The following is a 26,152-nucleotide window of genomic DNA, read 5'->3' on the forward strand; positions in this document are numbered from 1 at the left end:
CAGAGAAACTATTTTGTTTGACAGTGAAGAGAAATATCTTTAATTGTTTGCGTTACCTCATGTGGCTCCTTATGTTTTTTAATGTGTCTCGCAAGTCAGTGTGTTGATTATGCGTGCCAATTTGATTTGCATTGTCTCACAAAACAAAGGGTAAGTTTGTAGAACACCTGTCGTAATGCACTGTGAGTGAGCTTTCAAATTATGTGCACTTGTCATATCTTGGCGTCTAAAGGACTGTTTAAAATCTTATCTTTTTTTTTTTCTTCTTCTATTTAGCTATTTGCACTGTAATGAATAGCTTTGTGGTTGAAAATTGTGAGTTTAGTATGGATAATGAATAAGTTATAAGGTCTGAAAGATGTCGTTCCGTTACAGTTACAGTGATTTCACTTTCCATCGTTACGGAATGTAAGCAATGTATGTTTGGTTTTAAAACATGTTAACACAGTCGATATTTTATTCTTTCTTACTTCTTGGTAAATTTTTGAATAAATAATCATTCATTTTTATAACCATAGTTGAACAGCCTATACAACTTTGAGTTTACGACTGCCAATGTTCCTTGACCTTGTAATTCCATTGAGGTAAACCGGGTTCGAATCCCAGTGATGATTGGCTGATTCGAATTCCGTACCCTACGTGTACTGATCACAGTGCTGACGTAAAATATCCTCAATGGTAGACGGATCATGGCTTAGAGTCCCCTTGCCATCAGGCTAACCGTGGAAAGTTTTCGAGCTTTTCCACTTCATGTTACGCAAATGCGAGTTAGTTCCATCCAAAAGTCCTCCACGAAGGCAAATTTCTCCCAATACTTGATCTAGTAGTTCCCTTGCCTTCTGGATTGGGTTCAAAATTACGAGGCTACGGAGTTGAACATTGGTAGTCGTGAATCAAAAATTGGTTCGGCTGTTCAATGACGGTTAGAAAATGAAATGTTTATGGTTCAGCTACAGATTTTTATGTGATTTAGCGCTAAATGTTGTCTACTAGAGATGTACCCATCCAAATTTTCCTTACCCGATTATAACCCGGACCGGGTTTTTAGTTTCAAGATCCGGCTCCGGGCAATTTTACCGGGTATCTAATGCCGAGTAACATTCATTTAGGTTCTCCACAACTTATTCAGATTTATAGTGACCTCGAGCACCCATTGAGGAGGCAAGCGGTGAGTAAGAGATACGAGAGGTGGATTCCCATACTTTTGCAATAACATGCGCACATCCCCTCTGTGTATCCTAATGCAAAAGTATAGGAATTCGCCACCTGTATGCCGCTATCTTAACCTCTCTTTATTCTCTGTGTGGCCTGCCTAATACTATTAATTGTTACTTTGGAATTCCATGCATTCCATTAGTTTCTTAATCTAACTGAAATAACTGCTTTAAGCATGATATATTTTATTCTTGCTCAAAATTTTAATTCAGGGAAACCTTAGTAAAATGGATACCTAAGTGACAGAAAAATGTGTTCGCTAAAGACAGGAGTTCGTTTAGGAGGAGGACATGAATATTTGGAAATCTAATGCTGAAAACTAGTATAACTGAACTAATAGATTGATTAATTTAAAACAAGAGTGGGAATAAGGAATTACGTTGATCTTTATTTAAAGTTACTGAAATCATGATGAATTAAATTCAAAGATAACTGAAGACACAGGCAAAATACTTATGTCTATTATTCTTATTATAAATTTACTTTCAACAATTGAGTAAATGCAACACTATGTTATTATTTATTTATAGGCTTAGAATTTTATTGAATTAATGTTTTTTTTTATCGCGGACAACAGCTGCAAACAAAACATATATATATTTTTTATATATAACTTATTTAAACTTGACGCCCGGTGGCTGAACAGCAGCGCTTCGCGCTGTCGTGCCACGGGTCCCTGGTTCGATCCTCGGGCCGGGCAAGGTTGACTTAGCCTTCCTTCCCATCAGTGGGTTGGTGAATGAGTACCAAGCATGCTTGGGAACTAACACTGGGGTTTCGCGTTCGACTGACCGCCTGACCGGAACATTTGCTCCTGCACCCCAGAGCCCAAGGTTAAGAAAACTGAGATGTGCAGAGTAGGCCTTGGCCCTCTATGGGCTGTCGCGCCACTGAGTTTAGTTTAGTTTAAACTTCATTATAACTAGTAAATAAAAGTACCTGTTGAAACCGAACCAATAAATAATAATACATTTTAAATAATAGTTTTTTGAACGTACTCTTTTTTTTTCTTCTTTTTTTTTGATAAAATAAAAACTCTTTTTCACTATAACCCAACAAAAAATCATTTGAAAACTCTTTATTGCAATTTCAGTATAAGCTGATAGTTGCTCATATTTAAAAGAAACATGTATGAATTCCAAACGTCCATAACTTGAAACTAAATTTTTACTAGAAAGCGTGTTTCTTATTCATTAATTAAATTAATTTATTTTCCAACCAATCTGGTTTAAGTTCTCTTACCATTGGGCAAACCATAAGTGGTTTGGTGTGTGTGTGTGTTTTCTCTCCGTGTAACGCAAATATGTCTGGTATTCATCCTCCTTAGTGATGATCCGAAGACAATAGAGTGTACAGTTATAAATCTGATTAAGATTTTCTAAGGATAAAGTTCTCCTATCGAGTTGATCTAGGTTCGAAATCCCCAGCATTGCAAGTGATTAGCGAATCATGGGTGAGAATTAAATTATCATTGGGTTTACCAGGAAACAAATACTGTTGCGTTTCACAACATCTAGCATATGAAGGGCTTGGGACAATATAATAAGCTACATTTTCAAATTGTTATGGAGTGAAAAAAACCTCGATTACCAAGTAAGGAATGATGTTTCTGGATATTCTGTTGTTATGATATATGGATATTCCATGAATTTAAAAAATACCTACTCGAAATCAATGCTAAGAACCTGTTTAATGTAAATATGTCATTATTGGAAAAAACATGCCTTCTAAGAATATTGCCCCAAGCCTTCATGCATGCGGAGTAACTTCACTGAAAAAGTCCTTCTTAAAAGCAAATTTTTCTCAATGATTGCCCCCCCCCCTCATGTTCTTTTCTTATGCATTTACAATAGGTATATCTATTTCCCCCCCGCCCTCGGCCACTGTGGTTTTTCTTTTTCTGTTTTTCATATTTTTTCTCTCTTGGCTACTGTAATTTTTCTTGTTTTATTTCTCACCTTTATTTTTCCATTTCTCATTGGCAACTTCACGTTTTTTTTATTTATTTCAAATCACTTTTATTTCTTGAAAATGGGCGCCTATTTTAGAAGCCCTTGAAACATGTCGACTGTTATGTTATGTCTGACTATTTGTATATTTTTGAAGCGTTTTTAATCAGGTAAATTTTATTTAACGTTACATTTCACGCAATTTCAATTTTACCGTTAAAATATATTTCCGTTCTTGCCCCTCCCCATATGATTCCTTGATTAGACTAAATATTCCCCTTTTTTGTGGCAAAAAGAAAAAAAAAAAACTCTCTCACCCCTCCCTCTCAAGAGAGATCATTCGAGTGAATCAAAATCACTCAACCTTTTCACGCAAACTTTCTCCAGCAAGGATTATGATGATTGCAAGGTTATTGATGATTGTAACTTGTGTCTGCGCAATCCTTTTACCCAATCACTGGAAGTGGTGCTAAACATCCCAGTGCATCCGCAAAAAAACCGAAAGTGAATATCGTCGGGGGGTGCTGCTGCCGTTGAGGTTAGGAGATGATGTTCCATTTTATTGAGGTTGTGTTTGCGGAACCGGTTTCGGTATTGCTCGCCCTTTTCGCATTAATTCCGTCGTATGGATTAGATGTATGATTGCGTCACCTTTTTTTCCTTTATTTTGTTTATACGTTCTTTAACCAACGTCGACCTCACCGTTAAGACGTTTCTCACTTCGCGTATTGTCTCATTGTGAAAGAACACTAAAAATGAGATAAACATCTCGGATTTAGTTGACTTGCGTTGCTTATGGTGGAAGAAGAAAAAGTTTCGAAAATATTTAACTTCTATACATTGTTAATAACTAGTTCATTGAGTTCCATCTAATAAGCACGCCAATGATCAAGTTGCGGGAATTGTTGCTCAACGTTTTATGTAGTGTTTTGTTTTCTTAAGGTTGCTGCACACTTTACGCTATCCGAAAAGGCGGTTCAACGTTGAACGAAACTATCTGAACCAACTAATACGGTGCAATTTTGCTGCAACCTTAATGAGATGTCAATTTGAATCGTGTCTCCTTTTCTTATGAAACCATACTGTCGTGTAGTAAAGTTTGGGAAGTGCGATAACTCCATAAAGCAAGAAATTCTCAAAACTGCGAGCATTCGATATTAAATGATATTACTAATTAAGGTTCCTTTAGTTTTCGAAATAAAAAAATGTTCGTTTTTCATCCTTTGCTTACGGTGTTCCATGTTGTACCAGCACATGTGGTCCACACGTTATACCAGCCGTAACCAAAAGGTTAAAAAAATAGATAAAATTGTAATGTAAATAATACATGTAAATAATGTACGCAAATAGTTTAATTAAAGCGAATTATTTATTTTTGATGATGCCTTAGCGTTCAACTTAACCACTTATGTTAAGTTCCAGTAAATTTATGGTTAAACAGGCTACGAGATATCTAACAATATACTCATAAACAGAAATGGAACATGTGTTTGTTCATAGCCATGGTATACGATTTAGTGTACTTAGTATATTGAACTCTAAGAATTAAAGAGCTGGCGGCTATAAGATTTTCTTAAACATGTACTTACCTTCGTTTTTGGTTTAGATATTTAAAACTCCGACGCTGAATTTAAATAAGAATAGTTTATTCGTCTTCTTAATTGTCATCATCATGAGAATTTTATTGGTTTCAGTGAGTTTCAAAAATTTGGTACTTATCCATTTTGCCAGAGCCAGTAAATTCAGTTATTTCATTTATTTATTACTACTTATAATTTTTTTAAAATTATTTTTCCCTTATTGAAATAAAAAAAATAGTTGAATTTATTGACGACTTTATCATCTGTCTCATCGTAATGGATAAGTACTCAAAATTTTGTTTCTATAAAATGAATAAAAAATTGAAGGCTCAGAAATTTTAATTAACCAACTATATTTCGTAAGCAGCTCGATTTATAAGTAAGCCATAATAGAAATATATAAATAAATTTTGCTTTTTAACGTTTTTAAATAAATAAACATGTTTAATTCATTAATATGAGTTCGCGATTTTTTTATTTATTGATTTATATAGTATTCGTGTAACTAAGAAATTATCTATAAAGACTCTTCTTCAGACTTTAAATTAAGTAAAAAAATTTGCGAAATTGACATGATTCTAAGCATTAATTATTATTATTGTTATTAGTTTTCTTTTTTTAACATTTCCCAGTCTCACTTATTGAGAAAAAAAATTGTTTTTCAAACATAATTGGCCTACTTATGTGGATACTGGTACTATTGTATTGAGCCCATACTAACTTGCTAATTGCGGGGATTGAGAAGTTGTTGTTATGGAAGGTATAATTTACCTTACTTCAAAACAGTTTTGGAGAAAAAAAATGGATTTGCTTTTAGTGGGCTATGAAAAGTTTCATTTTTGAGTGGGCTATTGGTGGTTGATATTTTTTAAAATTTAGCCATAATTAATTTAAAAATCTAATTGAACTAAATTTAAAATGTAGGATTTAGGAAACCTGCCTTAGTGTGAAAGGGCCTGGTTTTTAAGTGTATACTAGTGAATATATACTAATAATAGTGTAAATTAGTGAAATTAAATTATTAAAAAATGTTAATTGAAGGAAAGATTGAAGATGAAATGCAAACTTGAAACATAACAAACTTTCTGAAAATTGGCATATCTATCAACTCAATTTTAAGTAATGTATAAAGCTTCTTTTTATGCATATTTAAATTGATTTGTATGGAATAAATATTAGCTCTAATTATCAAGTGATTAGCTATAATTTAGTATCTTGGGGCAGTATAATGATAAGAAACTTTATCGAATTTTTCGTGGGGGGGGGGAGCATTTTTTAAGAGCACTAATGATGAAATAAAAACCCAAATGGTTTTGGATGATAACGATTTGAGATGTTTCGATGTATTGTGATCTGATGGAAATTCCGCAAATTTGTTAAATGGCTCTCTGGACATAATGTTAAGGAACAGTTGAATATAAAAACAGTTAAAAAAAGTGAGGCGTTTTTTTTTTCAATCGCTTTTTTTCAATATATTGCCGAACACACTTTTTATTATTTAAATTAAAAGAATGATTTCTCAAAAGCATGTTCAATTTAATGAATGTTTTTTTTGGGGGGGGGGATTGCGTTTTTAAGTAAAGATTTTTATTTTTAGTACATATATACGTTCATGAATCAAATACTTTGCTCAAACTGTTTATTTTCATTTAAAAACAATTTTTAAAATAAATAATAGATATGTCCTTTTTAGTTAAAATGGAAGTCAAATTTCCCACAAATTTATCTCTCATAGAAAATAATTAAAAATTTTTAGATTATTATAACTTATTAAAATATTTTTATTATCTTCCAAAATTATTCTGCTTCATATTTAAAATTTTTCAAAGTTAGGGAGAAGACTATACTATACGTTATATAATATGGAATACTATATTATATAGCGTGTTTCAAAGTTATTTTTTTCTAATTTTTTTAAACTTTATTTCTCAAATAATATTAATTTGCATTTATATTTTACAGAAATTGTTAATTCTATCCTCAATTTACTTTTTAATGACACAAACTTATCTAATTATAGTCCAAAAGATTTGTTTTGTTTACGCTTTACATAACAAAAACATATTTTCTTTCGTATATGTTCCTTTTTAAATCACATAATATGGATGGCGCCACTATGCACTGTGATCGAAACGAAGAAGGTTTAAAATGTCGTTACCGACTCTTCAAAGTGATATTCGCTTCACTCATTTCGTCACTGTAAAGAATTCAATTGGATTAATTTGGTGTCTTATATTTTTAATTTAATTTGTCTTTAAAACTGTTCACACAGTTTCCTTTATTAAAAAAATATTCAATGATGCTTCATTTTATAGCTGAACGCTTTAAACTACTAAATTAAATTTAAATTAAATATTTTTATACATATAAATTTTAAAAAAAATTTTTAATATCTGTTTCAAATATTTCTCTGGATAATATCCACACGTCTAGACTCAGTTTAGACGCCTAAAAGAAGTTTGAAGATGGATTCTTTTTGGGATTTAAGATTTTCAAAATTACATTACTTGAATTTTAACCCAGTTTAAGGCACGATACAGACAAATCGCTATACCAAAAATTTACGTAACTCATTTAATCAAAAGTAAAAAATATCTTTAAAAATTATTATTTAACAGATTTTTATTTTTTAAAAGCAAATTGAAAGGTTATATAGAAGGCATTAAATTAATGGACGCTTCTCAAATGGTGGAAACAATCGTTACACGATTTCGACTAAGAGCTATTTTACTTGTAAGAAAATGGCATTTTTTTACTTTTCAAAAATGTTTTATTAATATACATGAGAAAATGGAAAAATTATTTTAATAGTAGGCTCTGTAGTCGCATGAAATAATGCTTTTTTTAAAATAATGTGCTATTTTTATAACTGCTACGAGCTTGCAGCAGTTACTTTAGACCAGAGGTCGCCAAAGTGGTCTATATAGACCCCCAGGGGTCTATTTAACAAAAGCGGGGGTCGATCTGAGACAGGGGGGCGAATGGGGGTCGGTCCGAATCGGAAGGGTCGATCGTGGGTTGAAAAAAAAGCAGTTCTCATTACGCAAATCACACATACCTAATTAAGCATGTAAAATTTGTGAATTTCTTTTATAATTAACTCAATATCAGTTTCTTTATAAAACATAACTTAATAAACGTATATTTATTGGGGTGAAACAATTTTTTACGTTCCACCGCGCAGTGGCACGAACTCAGCGCAGTTTATAAGTCATCTGCATATGTGCGCTTGTCCATATGTCACGTGTGACGAGCATTGACGTTACAAATGCAAATATCATACGCAGTTTCAGCTATCTTTGCAAACTGTGTTGAATATTTGCAGTGTCATTATTAAAACTTTTATAGTTTTGGATAATTAGTTATTGTTTCGATAAAACCATTCGTTTGGTTTAGATATCAATTTTAATTATCAATGCACAAAAAAGAAGGTAAGCATTAATAATATGGATTAGTACAGCCCGCGACAAAACTATAGCACACTTTGTATTTTTTTACGAAAATTACAAAATTGACCAATTTTGACGAAAATTAAAATTGACCAATTTTGAACCCAATATAGCGAACCTTGCAAAAAAACACCAGGCACACCCATCTCATTGATCAAGAAGCAGTAAATCTTTAGTTACTTTACTTATTATATCTACTTATGCATAATTACTTATTATTTAATAATAAGGTATTTAAATTTCAATATTAATATATTTTTCATAAAACTATTGTTACACAATGTACTATTACTTTAATAAATGTTTAAAATCATAAAATAAATGTACAAACACAGTATCTAATAGAGTTTTATTTTAATTAACAGAAAATTACGTTTGTAGGGGTCGATGGAGATTTCGAAAAATTATACAGGGGTCGATGATCAAAAAAGTTTGGCAACCCCTGCTTTAGACTGTTATGTCAAGTTTAGCCAGCACTCTTTCTGTTTATTATGAAAATGACGCTAGACGTCAAAATGGAGAAAAGCCTAAGTTTTGAGAAAATGAAAAGCGTTTGTGGTCTGATTCTTTCCTATTTAAAAACTTGCTCCAGTGCTACATTATTTGAACTCATAAAAATTTGCAAACACATGGAATAAGGCATCGATTTTGATTATTTTCATCGAGGGGGTAAAATGTCGCCACATAGGCGATGTTTAAAAAAGTTTGATAACTTTTAAAATATTTTAGTTATTTGCCTGTTTTAAAGCTGAGATAATTCTTTATGATGGCATATAAATTTTTAAAAATATTATACTCATATGTGAATGGCATATATAGTAAAAAATTATAACTTATCTTCAAATGTAAGCTCCTTAAACTATGGATTTTTTATTTTCTTTGGTGAAAGAGCTTCGAAAATTCTATTTTCTGATAAAATAATCTCTCAGAGTAAAATATTACTTTTCTAATTTAAGAATGTTACATATATACATGTAAATATTCTGTTATTTGTTACATGATTGTATACACGTTGTTATTTGTTAAGAATATGAACAAATCGCCTGAGTGAAATTTCATTTTTCTGTTTTTTCTTTTTAAACTTCTAAAAACGTTAAAAAAAAAAATTTTTTTTTGAAAAATATTTTGGTTTAACATTGGCTCATAACGTCGCGAATGTCCAAAATTCGCTTCAGGTTACATAAAATATTTTAGAAAACTTTTGCAGTAACTTAAAACTTTTGTAACTTTTTTTGTTGTTTTGTTTTGAAATAAGTAAATCTTTTGCACTTAAGTTTAATTTATCCCTATCCCTAGACGGAACTATAAATTTATTCTCTAAACCTGTTCTAATTAATTCTAGTGTGAATTTGGAGTAAACTTATTTGTTGCTAGAATTAAAAGTTTCAATGTTCCAATCCGTAGCCTTGTAATTTTGAACCCAATCCAGAAGACAATGGAACTTCTGGATCCAGTATAGGGAGAAATTAGTCTTAGTGGCGAACTTTTTGATGAAACTGAGCCGCATTGCGTGACATGGAGAGGGAAAACACGCGGAATATCCCACGGTTAGCGTGACTGTTACGGAGACTCTAACCCGGAGGTCGCCAAAGTGGTCTATATAGACCCCCAGAGGTCTATTTAACAAAAGCGGGGGTCGATCCGAATCGGAAAGGTCGGGGAAAAAAAACAGTTCTCAATACGCAAATCACACATACCTAATTAAGTATGTAAAATTTGTGAATTTTTTTTTAATAATTGACTCAATCTCAGTTTCTNACTCGTAACGAATAGTCATCATTGGGATTCAAACCTGTGATACATAGGAAGGCGAGTGCTCTATCCCTTGAGCCACCACGGCCCAAGTTTTTGTGATAGTATTTGAAATACATTTAAAATAAAAATGGACAGCAAATTTTCAAAGAGATGCTTCGTAGATGAATAGCACACTGGCCAGGAACGGGTAACAAACAAAAGCGGCTAAAAACAAGATACATTTGTGGTGCGTGACATAGTGAAAAAACAATAGTTAGTTGAAAAAAATATGGTTAAAAAATTTATAATTATTTGAAAAAAAATATTTTTGAAGTTATTGTTGGCAATTTAATAATATAAAATTTATTGAACGACGATGTTGAAGAATAAAAAAGAATAATCAAATAGCATCTTTTAGTTTTGATTTTCATCCGACAGTTAAAGTGAAGGGACGGAATTCGATGCCTATTTTTAAATAACATGCTTTGTCCTTTAATAGCCACAGAAGCGTCCATTTTAAATTCATTTTGTATTTCTTTAAGAACATTATCTTCTTATTCCTTTCTCTTTTTTTAATCACAATTAATAACTAAACAATGCCACCAATAAATTCTTTTTGTTTGGTCCATTCCTCAGTAATCATTCCACAAATGTTTCCAAGAAAATCCTGATATTAATCTCGTCAAACAGTTGGCGCAACACAAGATTTCGATTTCTTTTAATTTTTTTATTGCCTCTTTCTTGAAATAATTAGGTTTTCTTCACAGACAAAGGAAGAAAAAAAAATGTTGGACTCACACAATTGAAGAAAATAAGTCTGGTTTAGAGTCACCATATGATCTTTTCTTTCTTTTTATTGAATCGCACGTAATATCATTTAATATCGCTAATTTTCTCTGACAAATTTTGGACCTCCCTGTAGCTGTAGTTTATAAGCTTTTTTACTTTACCGTGTAGAGCATAGTTTTATACAGAATTATATGTACCGAATAGGTTACTATACTTTTAATTATATATGTGAAAAGTAGAGGTTTTTATTTCTCCTAATGCTGTGCTATTCTGCTATTATTTTCTGTCTATAGCAACAGTTCCCAATTTTTTTTCGGCTACGGAACCCTAAATAATCAACCTTCTGTCTGCGAAACTCAAACTTTATAAATTAAGTTTAAAGTAATTGGTTTAAGGTTTATTTAAAATATTTAATTAGAGGAAAATTTTTCATCGTTTTGTCATGAATAATCTTAAATTTGGTTTTATGTCAGACAGTTAAATTTGCAGTCCTTGTAAAACTGTAAAGAATTAAAAGAAGCCGAATTAGGGTTTACTTTGAAATGAAAACTTAAGAGAACTGCTGTAAGCGTTGAAAATAGTTAATATGGAAACATACTTCTTTATTACGTAATTTAGTTATTTTGATTTGAAAAGCGAGATAGGAATTACTAATGGAATATTTTATGACTGCTTTTTTTTCATAATTTGTTCAATATATTGTTAGAAATTTTATATCTTCCTTGCTCACAGGGTGCGTAGCGTTTTTAAAAAGTGCTTAAAGGTGCTTATTTTCGATTTTCGTTTTTTAAAAGCCCTTAAAGGCGCTTTTTTCATTGAGTGTTTTTAAAAAGAACTTAATTTTTCCCTTTTTTTTAAAATCAGATTTTTCTTTTACCATGTTGATTTTCGCTACGAATTATGCAAAAAGACACAGAGTTCACATTGTTCTATTTAACGTTTTCACAATTAATTCAACCCCAATCTATTTCGGCGTATTGTCAGTCCGTAGAGTATGAAAACGCCATTCGTCTTACATGATTTAAAATTTCATGATTTTTGACAATTGTCAAAAATCATGAAATCAATTGTCAAAAATAATGTCAAACTTTTTTTTTTTTTTTGACATGACGGTTAAAGCAAGATAAAACCGTAAATTGTCAAAAACTTTCCAACCCTGCCTAGTTATGATATTTTTTAAAGTGCTTAAAAATATTTTTTGAGTACTTGAAAAGTGCTTAAAAGGTGCTTATTTTTTGTTGAATAATTTGGCTACGCACCCTGTGCTCAACATCCTATTATGACATTCTTGCTCAAATCTGCGTTTCCTATTCAAGCTTTGCAACTGTTGTTATTGTCGTATGCCATTACGCCAAAAGGGGGTACGCTTCTTCTTGTAGTCGAGTGGCGCCATCTAGGGTCAAGAATTCGAATTCTGCCGTACACATACGGCACAGGCCGTTTATAGGGTAGACCCATTCGTGCATCCATTCATTCATCTACAGATCGTAATTTTCTGTTGAACCAGAGAACGATCAATCTCCAGTTCAGTACCCATAGAGGTAGAATTTGTTATGGGAACATGGAGGACTTTTTGACCTGACAGATTTAACGTGCACCAGTCACCATTTACTACACGGCGAGTGTAGGTATTTTCAAAGTGTTACCATTATTTGTCGCTAAGGTTTTTGAGATAAAATGTGATCGCAAAATTTATTTAATTTTTTTTCATTACCAACCTGTTAGAAATTTAGAGGATTCCGGAGTGTCTTAGATTTTCTTCTTTCTGGGAAATGAATGAAAAACTTTACTTTTTCTATAAATCATTTGTAAAATGGTTTTTACAAAATATTGTGTGGAAAAACCACTGCCCTTCAATAACAAATGAACGCACAAAATTTCAATTTTTCCGAGACATTGCGCATGCACGCACATCTGCCTTCAACCGATTTACCTTTTACCCTTCTGTGATTTAACCACTTGACAAAATCCATTCCCTCCCCCCTTTCCTCTTCACATCTCACCCTGAAGTATAATTTAAAATTTTGAAACAACCCTTTTTCAATGAATAGTTGGGAAAAAAAGTCAAGATTTCGTTCGCATCTCTTCCATTTGAATGGTCTGTTTGCACGCCAGCCTGGGTGGTTGGTTGCAACGAACAATATTTACGAACCCTTCCAACACATTCTTCGATTCGTCATGCTGCGAACTTTTTCAATTTAAAAAACTAAATCCATTGGTGAATGTAATTTAGTAAAGGGTCATTTAAAAAGTTTTGTTTGTTCACTTGCACACCTCGGCGGAAGTGATTCGCTCTGCAGAATATTCTTTCGCTATAACGGTCATTGTTCGTCGTTATAAATTGGAACTCTTTCTTACGGTCTATTAGTTTTTAAGATGTGTTGAATCGTTCAGTTCGAAATGAAACAAATAAAAGAAGCTTATGGGGCGAAAACGGCATATTATTATTGGTGGTGAAGATCTGTGAAGTTCATTTCAAGCATGCATACTGTAGTTTTTTTCTTTTTTGTTATCGTTTATTTAAATAGAATAGTTGAAACCATTGTAGATGCGTGTGATGCCATAAAGGGATTTCCTAGCTTTTTAAATTTATTTAATTTCTTTTTAATCATTCTTAATCGAATTTTAATTGAATTGAACCAATTATTTAGTTTTTATTTTATTTTACAAAAAAGCCGATATAAATATTTTATCCTTTTCTTAACTTTCAATGTAACGGCTGACTTTTTTTATTTTCTATACAAATGTTAAAACTCGTTAATTCACTGTCGCGACTAGTTCGAAAATACGATAAAATCTATTTATAACTCTTTCTTCTTTATTTCTTGATGTTGCTCAAATTTCGTAATTTGCCATGTACGAGGGTTGCTATTTATATTTCTGGCCTTGGCAACAGTAAGTGTTGCTAGGCGACCGCAGACGATTTTAATCGAAAGTTTGATATTTTTAAACATAAATTCAGCAGACGATTTACCATTATAGCTTCATTTGTGTTGTTGACAGTAAATTGAAAAGTTCTTCTCNTTCTTAACATTCAATGTAACGGCTGACTTTTTATTTTCTATACAAATGTTAAAACTCATTAATTCACTGTCGCAACTAAATCGGAAATACTATAAAATCTATTTATAACTCTTTATTTCTTGATTTTGCTCAAACTTCGTACTTTGCCATGTAAAATTATATTCTTTGAAATGGTGCAAAAAATTGTATAGATCAAAATTTGTTCGATCATTATTAAAGTAAAATAATTTTGAAAAAAATTTTGCTGAAAGTTATTTTTTGCATGGAATTATCTTTGGATAAACGAATTTTACAATTGTGTGCCAAATTTTTTTCAATTCGCTTTAAAAAAAATTTCGAGACATAGCGAAATACGCAAAAAGTAAAAATAACATTCATTTGGATCGCTCTTCTGAAAGAACTACGGGACCATATTTCCCACATCCCCTATATTTTAAGGATCAGAAAGCTGAATCCGTCGAAAAAAAGGTATGTTTATTCTGAGTACGTTTTTTTGTGTGATTTTGTTACTTAAAATATCATCTGCGCTTATTAATCAGCCTTTTTGACGTCACCCCCTCGAACCATCAAGATTGAGTCTTAGAACGTGAAGATCATTAGATCAAAAGTTATTCGGTCTGTTATTTTTTTTTCCCGCACTATACAATACGTAAAATAACGGCCTCCATTTTTTCACTTATCCATTTTTCACTCCATTTTTTCGTAAGGGCACGTTAATTTTTTTTCTCTATTTTTCAATAGTTTTTGCTGCTTGCCATTTACACAATTGCGAAATTACTAAAATACAACATAGAAAACGGAAAACGTTGTAAAATAACACATTAAATTTCATTGAGGAGTATAGGTCAAAAATTCAAGTTTCGCAACTAATTTAAATTTTTTTAAAATATTCCGGTGTAATCAATAATGAGACGTCGTTAACGGTTTAAATTTCCTGAGAGACGATGCGTGCATGTTTTCTTTTCGTGCGGCACGAGTGCAGGTCAAATTTTGATAAATCAAGACCTTCCTAGAAGCAATTTTTGTGTCTTCATGCTATTATTTTAACATGTATTGCGAAGTTTCAGCATGTGATATGAAGCAAATGTTGATATGTTTAAACAACTTACTTGGAGGAGCTGATGAATATTTGCTGGTAATATTGATATTAGTAAGAAATTATCAAGGTTCAGATTACACATTTCTCTTATTGACCTAAACTATAGTCTACATTTGAGTTTTTGAAAGAACAAATTAATTTTAACTATAAATTAGTATAAAATTAGTATTTCATAAATACTATTATGGCCTTACGTTGAATGTTGTTGTTACGCCTTCAGGTTGCTTAACTAAAATATAAATTATGTAAAATTTATCAAAATACATATTTCCCCGATAGCAAATAACCTGCAGCACAACTGCGGGCGCTGCTGTCATAGCGTCTGGTGATGTTTTTTTTTTTTTTTTTTTTTTTTTTTTTTTTTTTTTTTTTTTTTTTNTTTTTTTTTTTTTTTTCATTTCAGATTTTTCTTTCCTAAAAAGATCTGCAAAACTGTAAAAAAAAAAAAGCTCAGAAGTTAAACTGCAGATATAAAAGTGAAAGAAGCTGGTCGATATTCAATTAATTTTCTTTAATTAGTTGGAGTTTCGGAAAATAAAAAAAATAAATAAATAAGCGAGAGCATGTTTCAGAGAAGAAAAAATTAAACGAGAGGCATGTCTGGAAAATAAAGTTATTTAATTTCTAAAAACTTTGTTTAATTGGTTACACGCTGTTGTACAACAAAAAAATTTTAACGACATAATTTTTATTTTTATAAGTTTTGTTAACCTTATGTTTATGTAAATATTGTTGCAATGTCTATGCTGGATTATGCCTAATTTAAGAAATAAAATAAAAATAATAATAGTATCTGTCTGATGGTTTTTGGCTCGCAGGGAATTTTTAATTATAAAGATTTTGATGCAGATTGAATATGTAAATTCTGCTAATATTACAAAAGTTGAGAATTTTCAATTAATTTGCCAATACCAGCAAGCCTGCTATGGGAAATCAAGCAAATTTAAGGCAAAAGAGTACGTTTTTCTCAGTGGCTCCATCTATGGCCAAGAATACTATTTCAGCCACACGCACGTCATGGCCCGTTTTACCGGGAGGACCCATTCACACTCCATTTATCAACAAGTCGTAATTTTTGACCTGAACTAGAGAACTATCAATCTCCAATTCAGTACTTCCAGAGGTATTGACTTGTTATGAGAACTTGGAGGACTTTGTGATTTAACGTGCACCAGTCACCATGTAACACACGGAGATTCTTCGGCTGGAGAAATTCGAACTCGCGAACACGAGTCTAACGTCCTACCAACCAGACTATCCCGGCCCTTATTTCGTTAAGATAAAAATTTCATATGTAAAATTTGATTATTTATAAGCACTGTTATCTTCTGACGTTTATTACTTACGGTAGAACTAAGTAAACTAACTAAAATTTCAAATTTACTCATGGTACAATTTTTATGCTGCTGCCAACCTTCGGATACTAGCTGATTCATCTTTCAAATGTAATGTACTATAGTAGGGGCTCTGTTTTCTACAGGCAGCGTTATTCTGTGATTGTTTGACACTCAGAAGTTTTCGGAGTTAACTAGGCACCCGAGCCCAGACCTTTGGTCAACGATTCTAGTCAATCTAATCACGATTCTAACCTGTTTATTTTATTCCGGTGCTTTATAACCGTTGATGATTCGAATTTATAATTTTTTTAATTTGATATAAAAGACTCTTAATCGCATTTCCCCTAAACGAATTTTCCTTCTGACGTATGTCATTGCCATATCTCAAAATGCTTAAAGTGATTTTCCACCCTTCCTGTATATTGATTCGAAAATTCGATTCATTGCTTCAAATCGTCTATTTTATTTAATCCTTTTATCGAAGATCATAATTCCAAATAGGTGATTCAGTGGTTTTGGTTTATTGAAAGAAAGGTATTCGAGTTAATAATATTTTAACATTGTGGAATTAATTTTGATATCATAGCTGAAGTTTCAATCATAACAGTTTTTATCAGTCTATAGTTCGAATAAATTCAAATGGAATGTTCAGAAATTAAAACTTTCAGTTTTTATTTTGGTGGCAATGTCAACTCCACCTGTAAATTTTACTCACAGTCAAGTCCAAGTTCATCTTCACCTTCGTTCCCATCTCTTTTTCATTAACTCACTTTTTACAAACTGTAGGTTGTAAATGAAAACTCCAATCTAAGTTATGTTTTTTTTTTCCACACTAGCGAACTTTTTCTTTCGACACATGCCCAAAAAGCTGATAAAATATTTCAATGACTCAAAATGCTTCTTCGAATTCCCACCAGCGTTGCACCACGCTCATTGTCTCAAACAAATATCAAAGAAAGGGCGTGAAAAGAAACCATCAAAACAATCTTCTCGGATACGACGACAGATTGCGCCATGCCATCTTTCACGCGAGACTTGTATTGCAGAGATCAACACGGTTCGAGAGCTAAAAATAATTTGTGAGTTTTAGGAGGGGTATTTGATGAAACTTTGACTGACATTTCTTACTCTCCTCTTCCATAAATGTGTTTATCTTGTCTACCTCCTTCTGCCTCGTGTGCCTCTTTCTGAGTGATCCGATTGACTGAACTCTGGCATGGATCCAAAGTGAAGACAAGACGGAACAGTTAATCGTTTCTAAGCATCCAAAATAGTAAGTCCGTTTACAGTGTGACTCCCAACCCTTGTAGACAGTCTCCGCAAAAAACAAAGTCTTCTTTTCAGCGATGTTTTCAGAAAAAGAAAATCTGTCGTTGCTTTTGTTTAAACGTTAGGTTGATTCGTGGTCATGCTTAGAGATAAATATGGATTCCGCAACCCTAAGTTGCCTTACACTGTTAGAAGTTAAGCAGCGCGGTGAACTAGCAAATTGCTTATTTAAAAAATACCAAATGCTAGTTACATAAAAACGCAGCAGCAAAAATTTCTAGCAACAGTCTGGATTTTCGATCGTTTTTTTCACGTGGTTTTTCAAATTCCGATTTATTTAATATTCTTACGACACGCGAATCTCGAATTAGTTATCACTTTATGACGCTCTCGTTTAATGACGCTTGAATCGTTAATCCCTATCGTTTTCCAATCATTTTTTCAATAGTTTTTTTTTTAAATCTTTTTTCGGCGATTTCCACATGATTTTTAATTTTCCTTATTTTGGATACGTTAATATTGTGACACCCGAAGTTGGAATTTAATCTTTTTTTAGTGCTCATGATTCACGGCTATTCCGTCGTTTATCCACGTCCTTTTCTGATCGTTCTGACGACAGCTATTTAAGCTATTTTTCGTTTTTACGGGTTTTTTTAAGTGGTCAATCAAGTTTCGAATTTCAAATTCAAGTCAACCAAGTTCGTGCATCTCAAATTTGAGTAATAATTTTTTGACGAACTCAAATTGCAACGATTACGTCGTAAATCCACCTCGATTTTTTTTATCGTTATTTTGTGAGGTTTTTTTTATAAATTTTTTGACTGTTTCAACATGGTTTTTAAAATTCTGAGTTTTTAATACTATTTTTTAACACTTGAATTTTGAATTTGAGTAATCACCTTTTGACGTGTTTTATTCGGGATAATTCAATCGTTCATAGACGTCACTTTACGACCATTTTCTCGTCAGTTATATATATTTTTTACAGTCTTTTTCACATGGTTTTTCAATTAGCAATATTTTTAATATAATGTTATTACGACACGTGAATTTCAAATTTGCCTAATCACTTTTTGATGCTTTTAATTCGCCATTATGCTGTCGTAAATGAACATCATTTTCTAATCGTTTTTTCGACAGTTATTTCAAAAGTCATATTTTTAGCCTTGCATCATTTTTAATATCTCGATATTTTAAATACGATATTATTACTACTGACGTATTCAGAATCGCACATTTGATTTTTTAAACTTTCATACGAGTATAAATATCTAATATTTATCAAATTATACCCTGTTGGTGAACATAGCATCCTTTAAATATGCTACAACTGTAATATGATGCCGAGTTCAAATATTTTCTTGTATTTCTTAAACTTGATTACACAAACTTGATTACTTAAATTTCTTTTACTCTGGTTTTAAGCATAAAGTTGCCCAAATTAGAATGTTTCGTTTCATTCTTAATTATTGTATTCAGAGTTACATTTTTGCCTCATAATTTCTATATTTTAGATAAATTCTACACTGCTTTCTATGATAAGGGCGGGGGAGACTTTGTCTGCCCCTTATTCTTTACTTATGCAATAAGCTGTAAGTTATCATCTTTCCACATCATACTTTGTCTGTGTGTTTTAATATGAGTATGAAATCTGATAAAAATTGGTAAAGTTATCGTGTTTGTCGTTTTCAGATAGCTAAAAAAAGTCTCTGATTATTACACAATACTACTTTTTTCATATTACTATAGTTCAACCTAAAAACGTACCCTCCAATGTTTGAGGTCATAGCAAAATATAATTGAACCATATGTAAAAGAAAATATAGTGAACCATAGAATCCTTCAATTTTGCTGCAACCTTATTATGATACCGAATTCAAACATATTATCGCTTTTCTTAGAATTTATCACACAATATTACATGATCACATATTTCTAGAATTCGACCTAAAACCACACCCTACAACATTGGAGGTATTAGCAAAATATAATTTCCAGAGGTAGAAATTTTGAAAACAAATTAAAATTTGTATTCAACTTTATCAGAGTTTAAGGATCTGATTTTTATCAGAATTAAAGGATCTGACCGCTTATCTCTCTGACCTTTTTACATATCTGTTTAAAAAAAATTTATAAAGTGGTGAGCAAAATTCTATTAATCCTATTTTGTCAAAATACTAATACATTACCTTTTCTCTAAGAAAAATATTTTCTGAAGCTATGGAAATTTCGTAGTAGTTGGAGGGTATGACCTAATTTAAAATAAGATTCAATTTAATACCTCATTAAGATTGCAGGAAATTAGTACCATATTATGGTTTCATGTTGCACCAATTTTTCTTAGGTTGTAATGATATTTCTTCATTTTTTCTTCGTCTTATTCTTCATCTCTTTGGGTGTAACTTAGTTTAGATAGCTGAAATTTGTTTTCCTTTAATCTCGTATTTTTAACTCCTTTCTATTAAGTTTAGTACATCGGAGCCGAGTATGACTCTTATGCCGTTAAACTATATTATTAAATCTAATCCAATTTCTGATTAGCAATAGTATCATGCCTCTTTAATCGAAAAACTAACTGTTCTTGTGAAACTACTAGGTTCAATACACTTAGTAGCATAAAATGAGAGAGAAATAAAAAGTTAAAAAATCAAAATCTATTTATGAATCTTAATTTTCCTTTGCACTGGTTTTAAGCATAAAGTTGCCCAAATAAAAAAATTTCGTTTCATTCTTAAGTATTGTATTCAGATTTACCTAAATTTTAGATAAATTCTACACCGCTTTCTATGATAAGAGGTGTCGTGACTCCTTATCCTTTAGTTGTGCAATAAGCTATACGTTGTAATCTTTCCACATCATAATTTATCTAGTGTTTTAATATGAGTATGAAATCTGATAATAATTGGTAAAGTTATCGTGTTTGTCGTTTTCAGATAGCTAAAATAAGTCTCTCATTATTAACAGTACCAGCATTTGTTACACATTATTTATTTTATTAGCCACTGTCAACTGCCCGTATTACTTTACCCACAGGGATTACTTGTCCAATCTTCAGTTAAATTTCCCTAACTCCTCCAATATCACTTTTCAAAACCATATTTTCTTTTGACTGAAAAACGAATTTAATAATAAAGCAATATATGATGTGCAATTTGCAAAATCACTTGGTTTTTACTTTGTTCAATTTGCTATACATATATCTTATGAATGTCATAATTTAATTGTCAGGACTCTTTCATGTTACCCTACTTATATGTGAAATACTATCAACGCATTCTTCACTATACATTTTTGATGTGTAACTCTATCAATATATTCTTTACTACATATTATTGATGTATAACATTATATCCACTATTCCTCACTATACATTACTGATGTGTAACTTTATAAACACATTCTTCCCTATAAATTTTTAATTTGTAACCCTATCAACTTATTCTGCACTAGACATTATCGAAGTGTAATTCTATCAACATATTCTTAACTATACATTATTTATGTGTAACCGTATCAACATATTCTTCACTATGCATTTTTAATGTGCAACCCTATCCACATAATCTTCACATAAAATAGTGTGTAACCCTTTCAACTGATTTAATATATTTAATCTAATATAAGTAATGAATATTATTTTATGTAACAACTCAAAGGCTTTCAAGATAAAAAAGAGTTTTAAAAAAAATGTTGATATAATCAATAGCGGCAAAACTACATGTACACTCCTGTATTGCTTATTTATTATTTAATGTTCTTAAGATATCAGACTTCTCGAGAGGAAATCTAAATTGCTCTTGAGCGACGAGATTACCGGGAAAAAGCGGTTAATAAATATCAATTTACTCAATTTCTTCTTCTTTTTTTAATGATAAGGAGCGTAATGAGGCTTTCCTTCTGCGAAAGTTACAGCAACGAAATATCCTTTTATTGATACTGATGCATTAAGTTAAGCTTACGACTCTACTTAAAAATAATTTTTAGTTTTAAGTACACTAACTGTCCCACCTTGAGCCCCTAAAGCTTAACTAGGGCTAGTCATTTTTTCCTAAGTTTTTAATTATTAACGTTAGGAAAAAATTGATTAAAAAAATATGGTTTTATGGAAGTAATTAAATTATTAAACTGAAACAAAAAATTTTATTTTATTTAATTTTTCCCTTCATTTATCTATTTGATATAAAATTACGTATACTTATTATTGCATACTTACATTTAAAATTATACTATTTTGCTTGAATTTAGAAATAACAGTAGCATTAATAATTCCTACCGTCATGTTTCACTTGCCTGATTACAATAATTCAGCGTCATGAGTGATATCGATTATTTTTATGTATCGTGTTATATGGTCAATATTTAACTATAAATTGTGGTATCATTTAGTTTTTACTAATTTACATTAGTTTTAAGTTATCCAATTTACATTTGTACCCAACTAAAGATTAAAAAAAATATTTTTTTTTCTAATAAATTGTTTTAAATAATTTTACTTACAATTGTTAACTCTGATCCGAGCATTATTCCTAGACGCGCACAAAAACTGAGACGGTTGTAGGCAGATCCAGTAATAATAATCATAATTAACAAAAATCATTATTAAGAAAAAACTAACATACTCCCGATAATATCGGATTTAATAATCCTCACAGTACAATCTTATATGATACTTATTGCTACCTTACCTTATTCGATATTTATCGCTGTCGATAATGATCACTATGTTATTGTTCACCCGATATAGTATTCTTTTGATATATCGGGAGAATACACTTTTAAATATCATTATCACGATATTTAAAAAAAAATATCAATATTTCACAGTATATCGTCCAGCTCGAACGAACATAGTAAAGGAACAAAAAAAAAATCATTAAGAAGAACTATGAAAAAAATAATTTTTTTCCCTTCTTTTGATCTTGAAAATTCACTTCCTATCTTCATACAACCGATGTTTAAACAAAAGTAAAGTAGCGGAATGGCCTTTTTTTTTCAAGTTCACATTCAATAGCTTGTGCCTTGCCTACCCCTTTCATCCACTTGGGGTCGTGATCAGCGGCCCACCCCCATTGTTTTTATCTCGTCACGAAGCCACGCCACTTCTCAGATCTTCTCTCTCTCTCACAGATTGAAGTGAGTAACGGCCGCATCCGGCTCACTAGTTCCCATCTTCGTCTGCAGTTGGACATATCTTGTATTCCAGAGAAATCGTGAACTATTGCTCTTTTTGTTCCTTTATGACTAGTGATTATCGGGTGCTGCGGTCCGTGCGTTTTGTTGACAACTGCACCTTGCTCTGTTTTTTTTTATTTTTCATTTGTGTGTGATTGAGAATAGAAGTTGAGTGTTGTCACTAGTAAATAAGTGCTTGAGGAATGTGTTTTTAATTTTTTTAAATGGAATAACGCAGTATGGATAAACTTGTATAAGGTAAGTCTTTTCGATTTGTTCTTTATTATTCCATGGAATCTAAATATAATTTATTTTATTTGGCTATCCGATCTAAGTATAGGAAAACCCAACGTTTAAACTTAATATATTTTACAGGAAAATTTAGCATGAGAAAACGTAGCATCTATATTTTCTGTAGGAGAATCCAACATTCATGTTTTCTTTAGGGAAATCCAGCATTCATATTTTTATAGGAAAACCCAACATTCAGCATTAATATTTTCCATTGAAAAACCCATCATCTACAATTTCTGCACTCAGCATTCATATTTTCTATAGGAAAACCCAACCTCTATATTTTTTTATGTTCCAGTTCTATATTTTCTGTAGAACATTCTATATTTTCTATAGGAAAACCCAACATTCAGCCTTAATATTTTCTATAGTGCTATCTATATTCCAACTATCTATATTTCTATAGTGCTATCTTATATCCGGCATCTATAGTTGCTATAGGAAAATCCAGCACTTTTATTTTCCATAGAAATCCCAGCATTCATATTTGATTATTTTCTATAGGAAAATCCAGCATTCATATTTTCTATTGGAAAACGCAACATTTAGTATAAATATTTTCCATAGAAAAATCTATCATCCATAACTTCCGAAGAGATACCCAACATTCATATTTTTTGTAAGAAAACCTTGCATTCATATTTTCTGGAGAAAATATGATGTGGAAAAATAAGTATCTATATTTTGTAGAGCTTATAAACTATTAGTTTCATTAAAACACTATGCATGTTGTCATAGGGAGGAAGACTAATTTCCAAAGCAAAGTGTTGTAAAATATTATTGTTATTGTAAAAATTGCCCTAACTTCTGAATTTTCACCAAATGGTTTACTTTAATTTGCATTCTTATAACAAGCATTTTTTTATATTTTATTTTTAAACATCGGGATACTATACTTTTACTAATTAATTTAATAATTGTTATTTGTAACTGACAATTTTTGTAAATCATTTTTACTGTTAATCAATATTTTGTGGCAATTCAAAATTTCAACATGAAAAATTTCGAAAGATTTTTTTTTTGCAACAAAAATAAATGGATGATTTCAAATTGTTTTCAATTTAATATGAAGTATATAGATTGAATATATTCTAAAACTCAAGTGATTATTGTGGATCAAATATTCGTTGATGGTCACTAACTAGTCATGGATTTGTCTACAAATCTGACTAAGACCACATAACTGTTGTTAATTAAATAAAATCATTTTAAATAATATTTTAAAATTAGTTTATTTTTTAAATAAATAATTTCATTTCATTGTATATAAACTTAAACTAAAATCAAAGCATACCAAATTCACAAATTTTCTTAGTGAAAAAAAGGAAAAATTACAATGTAAAAAAAGTTAAAAAGATGTTAAGAAGTTGGCTATGGTGATATGAAAAACTTTAATTTATCATTTTATGTGATGATGCAGGTATATTTCAATATTTCAGAAGCTTGAATTCTGTATTATATTTATAATAAATAATTTATTATGTAATGCTTTTTTTCTTTATAAAATTTATTATTTGTACTAATTCTTGTAGTCTATACGAATTAGAGAAGGTGGAAAAATAATATTTAAACAATGTGAAAGTAGCGTTTTTGTTTCATAAGTAGCGTAAGAATTATAAATGAATCGAATTCTAATTTCGGAATCATCAACTGAGAAACCAAGTATATACAAGTTTAATTTACTTTATAATTTCTTTTACCAGACAATAAAAATTTATTGGATTTACCTTGGAAAACAGCATGCATAGTAACATAATATTCCTAAAACATAAATAAATATATTCCCTTTTTTTTTTTTTTTTTCAATGTGAAAAGATTACAAATGATCTTTTGAAAATATGGTCAAATTTTAATATGATAATGTGTTATTTGTTCTTATTTTATAATATGTATTTCGTACAACTTATAACAAAAAAAGATTACTCAAAATAAAAAATAATAATTACATTGAATAATTTTTCTTTTTCTTTTTTTCAAATTAAATCTTTTTTGCTTGATTTCAAAATCTCTGTTGTGTAGCAAAATAATTTTTTTATAAATAATAAAATATATTTTTTGACAAAAAATTTTAAGTCTAACTATGAAAGATTTTATAATAACAATTTAACTTTTCAGTGTATTCAACTGAGCTACTTGAAAAGATTTAAATTTTATATGAAGAAGGTTACATTTACGAACAAATAGAAAGAAGATAAAAAATTCGGAAATCAAGTATAACAGATAACGTTGGGTTGCCATACCACGAGAGAAACTTTTCATCACAATTTTTTCCCCCACCTTTATAACTAATTTAAAGTATACAAAAAGTGAGTTCAGACAAACATGGAGTAAGCCTTGGAAGTATCAAACACTGGAAAGAAATTTTTTTAAAAGTTAAAATGAAAATAAATTCTGAGAAGATCCAATAGTTTGGAATGAAATTAAAATGAAAATAAATTATGAGAAGATCCAATAATTTGAAATGAAATTTAAAATGAAAATAAATTATGAGAGGATCCATTAATTTGGAATGAAATTAAAATAAATTATGAAAAGATCCATTAATTTGGAATGTAATTAAAATGAAAATAAATTATGAGAAGATCCAATAATTTGAAATGAAATTTAAAATGAAAATAAATTATGAGAGGATCCAATAGTTTGGAATGAAGTTAAAATGAAAATAAATTATGAGAAGATCCAATAATTTGAAATGAAATTTAAAATGAAAATAAATTATGAGAGGATCCATTAATTTGAAATGAAATTAAAATAAAAATAAATTATGAGAAGATCCAATAATTTGAAATGAAATTAAAATGAAAATAAATTATGAGAAGATCCAAAAATAAACTTTATGGCTTACTCTGGTTTGCCTGAACTTATGTCTTTTATACTTTAAATTTTAAATTAGTTATGAAGGAAAAAGAGAATTTACGAGGAAAAGTTTCTCCCGTGTGGTATGGCGTTCTATTAAGAACTATGAGAACCTAGCTTACAAAATTAATAAAAGAAAGTTTCTTTTATATTTAAAAAAAAAAAAACAGGCTGGCAAATATGTCTCCTACCGGTTGACCAAAAACTTTTGCACGCTAGTTAGCAATTTATATGAAGTAGTACCTGTATCAAGAAACGGAAGAAGAAAAAAATGGTCAAAGGAAGCGACTCTTTCTTAAATATTTACCGCAGCCGCCACCTCCTGTCGGTATGTTTTCCCGTCATTTAGAGACGACTGTTTTACCGTTCCGCCAATTTCGGTAAT

The 26,152-nt window shown here is 30.7% G+C and overlaps 1 protein-coding gene across 4 annotated transcripts in view; it reads left to right on the forward strand.

Annotated features, from left to right (window-relative positions):
* The window catches only part of LOC107440772 (espinas), a 204,909-nt gene that overhangs the window by 50,832 nt on the left and 127,925 nt on the right, over nucleotides 1-26,152 (forward strand). The window contains exon 1 of one of the 4 annotated variants that reach the window (XM_043042434.2): nucleotides 22,547-22,875. The exons of the other annotated variants lie outside the window; for them this stretch is intronic. The gene's annotated coding sequence lies outside the window, so the exon portion shown is untranslated. Of the gene's footprint in view, nucleotides 1-22,546; nucleotides 22,876-26,152 lie in introns of those variants that run through there. 4 annotated transcript variants of the gene reach the window in all.

This window comes from Parasteatoda tepidariorum, chromosome 3 (genome assembly GCF_043381705.1).
Source record: "Parasteatoda tepidariorum isolate YZ-2023 chromosome 3, CAS_Ptep_4.0, whole genome shotgun sequence".
Taxonomy (NCBI): Eukaryota; Metazoa; Arthropoda; class Arachnida; order Araneae; family Theridiidae; genus Parasteatoda; species Parasteatoda tepidariorum.